The following is a 7,530-nucleotide window of genomic DNA, read 5'->3' on the forward strand; positions in this document are numbered from 1 at the left end:
CATGTTAAAAAAGATGCTGACCATGCATCTTTGAAAACTAGATGGAGCATTATATAAACCAAAGGGTATGCATCTATTGGAAAAAGTTCTAAATGGACAGGTAAATGTGGTCTTCTCTTGGTCCTCTGGTGCTATAAAAATTTGGTTGTAGCTGGAATATCTATCAAGAAAATAATCGAACTCATGTCTGGCTAATCTTTCCAACATCTGATCAATAAATGGTAAGAAAAAATGATCTTTTCTTGTGACTGCATTCAATTTTTTATAATCAATATAGACTCTCCATCTAGTTTAGACTGTGGTTGGTACAACTCATTTGCTTCATTTTGGACCACTATTACCCCTGACTTTTTGAACACTACCAAAATTGGGCTAACCCATTAACTATCTAAAATGGGATACATAATTCCATTATCCAATAACTTGAGAATCTCTTTCTTTACTACCTCCTTCATAGCTAGGTTAAGTCTCTTTTGGAGGTCTCTAATTGGCTTGGCTTCCTTCCCTAAATGAATTCGATATTGGACAATAGAAGGGTTGATCCCTTTGATGTCAGCCATGGTCTAGCCCGTGACTTTCTTATTCTCTCTGAAGATAGCTAAAAGTACTTCCTCTTCAGTTTGATCTAGGTCTGATGCGATGATTACGGGTAGGATTGTTCTATGACCATTTTATTTTCGAGAGTCACAATCAATTAGATATTAAAACTTCTAGCCAAGTATTATCCCTCAAGATTACTCTCAGACTGACTAGGCAGCTCTACTCCCTCCTCCTGATTGAGTGTGAGCGCTAGCTTCTCTAGTTTTTTTAAGGATTGCATAGAGGAGTGAAGGGTCTATTGGTTGAGTTGATTGTAGTGTTCTATCCTATCTAATATTTGCTGAAACTCCTCTTCAAAAGTTGGGTCATAGTTAGTTGGAGGAGGTTGATCTTATAAGTAGGGCATATCGTAATATGGTGCATCCATTAATGTAGGTCCTTGTGTTATTGGGGTAATCACTGATTGTGATTTCCACAAAAAATTTAGTTGAGCCCCCTAGCCTGAATTATAGGCATTGAAGTATGGGTTATTTTCTGATTTATAGGCCATGTGGATTTGATCCTGTCTAATATTTGTCGATAAGGAAGTCACCAACAAGCTTCTTCAGGTGGCGATCGATCAGAAAAAAAAAATACAAGGAAGAAATCTCCCACTTGAAGGCCGAGTTAGCATCAGCTCAACAAAATGTCACCTCCCAAGAAATTCGGATTTAACAAAAGAAGAGTACAATCAGTCGAATCTGAGGGGAACATGATGACTACTTTCATGAACTGGAGAATGAGCAAGAAAGGCATCGAGCAATCGAAGCAAGGTTGGTACTGGCAAATGCCGAGTCGGCGACCGCAAAGGAAGCAGTGAAGATCTCTTAAGAGGCTCTTAGTCGGGCTATCAAGGACTAAAAAAAAATCAAAAAGTTTCAAACAAGAAGACCTCAAAGGTAGTGATGAAGCCTATTGAATAGGGTTCAGAGATGGTAGAGATGCTGTTGCAGAGCTTTACCCAGACTTAGATCTGAGTAGCATCATGGTCCCATCTCCGAGAGAAGATACGACAGGAGTAGCACTGCTTGCCGAAGAAACTACTCCAATTATTGAAGAAACCGCACCAGCATCTACCGAAGTAGAATCGATTACTATCGAAGTCTAGGAGGTTGAAGCGGTAGTGGTGACTAAAGTGGCAGCATTGAAAATTGCTTAGTGAAGTCGAGTGGCAATCGAGTTTTCATTTTCTTTTTGTCACCAGACCTTAGTTCAATTTTGTACCCTTTAGCCGGTAACAAAGGAAAATTTTCAAGTGTCGAATCTTTTTGAACATGATCATCATCATTTTTTTATGATAACCGACTAGTTCATTATACATGCATGACTGTTGCTAATTTAGATGAATAGCAATCAGTGATCCACCAACTGATGTCGTAAAGTTTGCTTTTTAGTCAAGCATTAACCAACTAATCTTTGGGCATTATTTTTATAACTGGACATCGATCGATTAGCTTTATGGATGTTTGATATATGGAAATCAATCAAATATCCTTCGATCAATTGGAGTCAAGTTGGATTTTAAATTAATCGATGGATCATTGGTCAAATATCATATTTTTGTAACCAGATATCAATCGATTAACTTTATAAATATTTGATATATGGAAATCAACTGATTATCCTTCGATCGATCAGAGTTGGATCGATATGATAATTAACCGATGGGTCATCGATCAAATATCATATTTATAGATAGCTGAATATTCAGCTAAAATTTGTTGAAAATTGAACATGTCATTTTGAATATATCATATCATAATGATAACTTTATTGATAATACATTCATAAATTGTCTACATTCCATGTCCGAGAGATAGTCATTCCATCGAGGGTCTCAAGTTGATATGCACCCAGGCAAAGGGTTTCGGTTACCCTGTATGGGCCCTTCCCAATTAGGAGATAATTTTTCCTATTCTAAGAGTTTTGAAACTTTTGTTTTTCTTGGAACCAAGTCTTCAGATTGGAAGACCTTTGATTTAACCCTTGTGTTGTAATATCGGGCTACTTTTTGTCGGTATGCAGCCATCCTTTTTTGACCTTGTAATCGAGGCTTCGGGAGTAAGTCTAAGTTGGCTTTTCGACAATCGGAGTTGCTTGGCTCTGCATACTGTTCGATTCTCATTGATGGTAGTCCGATCTCTAGTAGAATCACTGCTTCCATTTCGTACACTAGATTGAATGGTGACTCTCCCATTGAAATGCAAGGAGTCATTCGATAAGCTCATAAGATTATGTATAATTCTTCTACTCATAAACTTTTGGCTTCATTCAATCTAGTTTTGAGATCATATAGAATTGTTCGGTTTGTCACTTTTGCTTCTCCATTTGACTGTAGATGACCGATGAAGATCAAAGTTTGTGGGAAATATGAAATTTTGCACAAAACTCTTTAAATCTTCGATTATTGAATTGTTGGTCATTATCAGTAATAATGGTGTGTGGTGATCCAGATCGATATATAATGGATTTTTGAATGAAGTCTTCTATTTTGCTTTCAGTAATTTATGCTAGGGGTTTAGATTTCATCTATTTGGTGAAGTAATCTACAGCAACAACTAGAGACTTTTTCTGACCAGTCGTCGGAGGAAAAGGATCAAGTATATCGATTCCCCATTATGCGAAGGGCCATGGTGCAATGATTGACGTTAATTGGCTGGCTAGTTGATGCTAAATGTTGGCATACTTTTGACATGCTTCATACTTTCGAATAAACTCAATAGTATCTTTCTTCATGGTGGGCCAGTAATACCCATGCTGTAAAACTTTATAAGCTCGTGATTTGCCCCCAGGTGATTTTCGCAAATCCCTTCGTGGACTTCTCGAAGAGCATAATCAGCTTCGATAGGTCTCAAGCACTTAAGCAATGGAAGAGAGAATGACCTTTTGTATAATTATTCATTCATCAGCACATACTACGAAACCATCTACCTTAATCTTTTGGCTTCTAATGAGTCCTTGGGTAGAGTTTCCTCGATCAAATACTGAATAATTGGGTCCATCCAGCTTGGTTCTTCATTTATTTGTTGTACTTCTTCAACTTTGTCAATACTCGATTATTCAAAATATTCAACAAACATTCGATCGAGCAAACTGTAAAAAGTAGTCGCCAGTCGGGAAAGCACATCGACATGTGTATTTTCTATTTTGGGGATGTGGGAGATCTCGAAATACTTGAAGGTTTGAATGAGATCTCTTAATTTTGAAAGATATTTCAACCATGATTAGGTCCTGGGCCTCAAATTCATCTTTAGCCTGTCTAGTGATCAATTATGAATCGGTGAAAACCTTCAATTTATCTACACGAAGCTCTTTTGCAATCTTCAAACCGGCTATCAAAGCTTCATATTCGGCTTCGTTATTTGAATCTTTAAAGTTGAACCGAAGGACGTATTCAGTCATTATCCTTTTGAAATTAGTAAGTATGAGGCCAACTCCACTTTCTTAAGCGTTGGATGCTCTATCAATGTGCAACACCCAAATAGATTCTGATTCAGTTGTCGTGCTCTCAATTTGCTCAGATTTGTCATCGAGTGCAGTAAACTCAGCAATGAAGTCGGTCAAAATTTGAGCTTTTATTGATGGTCGTGGATGACACTGTATATCAAATTCATCAAATTTAATTGCCTATTTCACCATCTGATCAGAGGTATCTGATCGCTGCAAGATTGCCTTCAAGGGTTGGTCTGTTAAAACGACAACTAAGTGTACTTGAAAATATGATCGAAGTCACTGAGTTGATATAACAAGGGCATAGACTATCTTTTCTGCCTTCGAATATCTAGTCTCAGCATTGCGGAGCACTCTACTTGTGTAATAAATCAGCCTTTGAATTTAGTTTTCATCTTTCTTGATGAGAACCGAACTAACCACTTCTGAAGATGTGGCCAAGTAGAGATACAATATTTCTCCCTCCTTTCGTTTTGTAAGTAGTGAAGGAAAAGCCAAGTATCTTTTCAAGTCTTCAAAAGTCTGTCGGCATTCATCTGACCATAAGAAGTCCTTTGTCTATCATAAGGTCTTAAAGAAGGATAGACACATTTCTGCCGACTTCGTAATGAATTGGCTAAGTGTGGCAATTCTTCCATTCAGCTATTGTATCTCCTTTTTAGAGTTAGGATGCTTCATGTTGAGGATGGCTTTTATCTTCTCTGCATTAGCTTCAATTCTTCATCGCATCATGAGAAATTTGAAGAATTTTTTGACTATTATGTTGAAAGCATACTTAATCAGATTCAGCTTCATCTGGTATCATCTAAGTGTGTCGAATGCTTCCTTCAAATCTTAGATGTGATTATGTGTTTCGATGCTTTTCATAAGCATATCATTGACATAGACTTTCATGTTCTATCTGATTTATTCCTTAAAGACTTTATTGACCAGCCGTTGATAAGTCACTCCAATTTTTTTTAAGCCGAATAACATAACTTTGTAACAGTAGATACCTTTATCAGTCATATAGACTGTGTTCTCTTCATCTTCAAGTATCATTCGAATCTAGTTGTATCCCGAGAAAGCATCCATAAAGTCTAAGAGTTTATGTCCCGATGTTGCATCAACTAGTTGATCAATCTTCGACTGAGGAAAACTATCTTTTGGATAGACTTTATTCAAGTTGGTATAGTCGATGCAGATTTATCACTTTTCATTGGCTTTCTTCACCATCACAATATTGGCTAGCCAATTCAGATAGTTGGCTTCCCTAATGAAGTCTACCGCAAGAAGCTTGTCAACTTCTTCGTCGATGACCTTGTACCTTTTGGGGGCAAAACATCTTTTCTTTTGTCTCGTCGATTTAAATTTTGGATCGACATTTAATCGATGAGTTATCACGTTAGGTGAAATCCCAAGCATGTTGGCCGTCGATCAGGTGAAGACATCTATGTTCCTTCTCAGTAAATCTAGTAATGGCTCTCGTACTGACTCAGGTAGAAGTGACCCGATTTAAATAGTTTTCGTTGGATTATTTTCTTTTAATGAGATCGAAACTAATTGTTCAACTGGCTCACCTCTTCCTTCATTATCCCTCTGATCTAGTTTGTCAATGGATAGAGGTTCTTTAGATTTGTTATCATCGACAAAGATCATGAAGCAGCATTGGGCCAGTTGTTGATCCCCTCGTATCTCTCCGATCCCTTTCTTTGTTGGAAATTGGATAAGAAGATGGTATGTCGAAACAACCGCTCTCAACACATTAAGTCCTGATCGAGTATAGCATTATAAGCAAAAGGCACTCAGACAATAGTAAATATTAAGAAGATGGTGCTTTTTCGTGGTTCGATTTCAGCAATTACAGGGTGAGTAATTTTTCCCTCTACACTAACTGCATCTGCTTTGAAGCCAACTAAGGGGGTAGAAACTTTATTGAGTTGGTCAGTAGGTAAATATATTTGAGAGAAAATAGAGTAAAATAAAATATCTATAGAGCTTTCATTATCTACAAATACTCATTTTACATCATAATTTTTTATCATCATAGATACGACGATGGCATCATCATGAGAAGTTTGCACTCCTTAAGCATCATCATCATGAGGAGTTTGCACTCCTTAAGCAATAACTTGAGATCATATTGATGACTCCCACCATTGGTTGATTATTGTTAACCTCTTCTGGTTGAAGTTGAGGTTGTTGGTCGGCAAGAGACTGAGTTAGATGATCGCATTGATATTTTTTAAGATAGCTCCATTAGATTAGAGCTTCTATTTCATCTTTGAGTTGAATATACTATTTGATATCATGATCATGATCATGATGGAACTGATAGTATTTTTTCTTATTGCAGCTCGTTGGTGGCGCTCTCATCGATAGTGGACAACGAAGGTAATCTTCTTCCTTAATCTCCATTAGAATCTATGTAGAGAAGCAGAGAGAGGAGTGTAGGAGTCATACCTGTAATCGAAGTTATTCAATTTTGGACTCTGTCGATAGGGTGAAGTTCCCTTGTTGGTTGATACCCAACTTGGTCTAGCTGGGGCTCCATTCTTTTTTTATTTTTTCTTCTGACCTTTCTCTTTTGATTGATGCTGGTCAGTAGCACCCTCATCTGTGCAGATATATTTGTACGTGCATACGTCTGAGAGAGCGTCTTATCCAGGTAGTAAGAAAATCTGAAACTTCTGAGCCCCCTCTTCATAGTCGAGATGGCCATATCCTCGTTGAGGTCTCAGACTTCAAGCATGGTAGTGTTGAAACGTGCCACAAAACTTCTTAAAGTCTTTTCTTCATTCTATTTGATGGAGAAGAGACCGTCGATCGGATGTTCGTGGTATTCTTCTATTGGTACTAAATGAGTCATAAATGACTGCTCCAATTGCTCAAATGAATGAATGCTTTCTGACTAAAGCCCAAAATATCAGACTCGAGCAGCTTTTTGGATGGTGGTCGAAAAACCTAAATATAAGAGGATGTCGGTTGCCCCCTAAATTATCATTAGAGTCTTGTAGCTCTCTAAGTGATCGATAGCGTCAGTAGAGCCATTGTAAGGCTCCATTTGTGGCATCTTAAATCGAGTCAAGGTCGGCTCATCCAAAATGCATTGGGAGAAAGGTAGAGAGGTGTGGATATCAAAGTTCTTGATAGGACCTCAGTTATCCACTTGAAGTTAAGCAAGACAACGATCGATTTCTTTGAGCTTGCGCTTATAGTCATCGAGCCATTATTGTTGAAAAATTGCAAGAGTAGAATCCTCTCCCAAAGAGCTCGAAGGTGAGTGGGGCCGTTTCCCTTTCTTTGAGCGGTGACAAAGGGAATGGGGAGGACACTATCGATGATGGTGAGTGGCATGTTGAGAGTGTCGGGATGGCTGTGACTCGACATGGTGGAAATGCCGAGCATGCCATTGTTCTAGGGGCGGAGAAGGAGATTGCCGTAGAATGCAACAACATGCCTGGATGGCATTGTACACGGTGCTGGTTTCTCCATCACAGGCTACTACTATTGCTGTTGTTG

This window comes from Elaeis guineensis, chromosome 1, assembly GCF_000442705.2.
Source record: "Elaeis guineensis isolate ETL-2024a chromosome 1, EG11, whole genome shotgun sequence".
NCBI lineage: Eukaryota > Viridiplantae > Streptophyta > Magnoliopsida > Arecales > Arecaceae > Elaeis > Elaeis guineensis.